Source organism: Chelonoidis abingdonii, chromosome 18, assembly GCF_003597395.2.
Source record: "Chelonoidis abingdonii isolate Lonesome George chromosome 18, CheloAbing_2.0, whole genome shotgun sequence".
Classification (NCBI taxonomy): domain Eukaryota; kingdom Metazoa; phylum Chordata; order Testudines; family Testudinidae; genus Chelonoidis; species Chelonoidis abingdonii.
In genome coordinates this window covers 18,209,137-18,209,339 of record NC_133786.1, presented here as the reverse complement: position 1 = coordinate 18,209,339, position 203 = coordinate 18,209,137, and positions in this window count along the sequence as shown.

Sequence of the window (203 nt, the reverse complement as noted above, 5' to 3'; positions counted from 1 at the left end):
GCTGAAACGGGATCCATGTGTTTATATTCAGTGGCTATTGCATGTTTTGTCTCCACTGTTCTACTCACTTCTGTACGAGACCATTCCACTATCCAAAGTCATCTCCTAGGTTGTGGAATTTGCTGGCTTATGAAGCGAGTCACAAGCAGTACAACTCTGCCGAGTTACTCTGGGCCACACACTCCTGGTTATTTTCTCGTCCT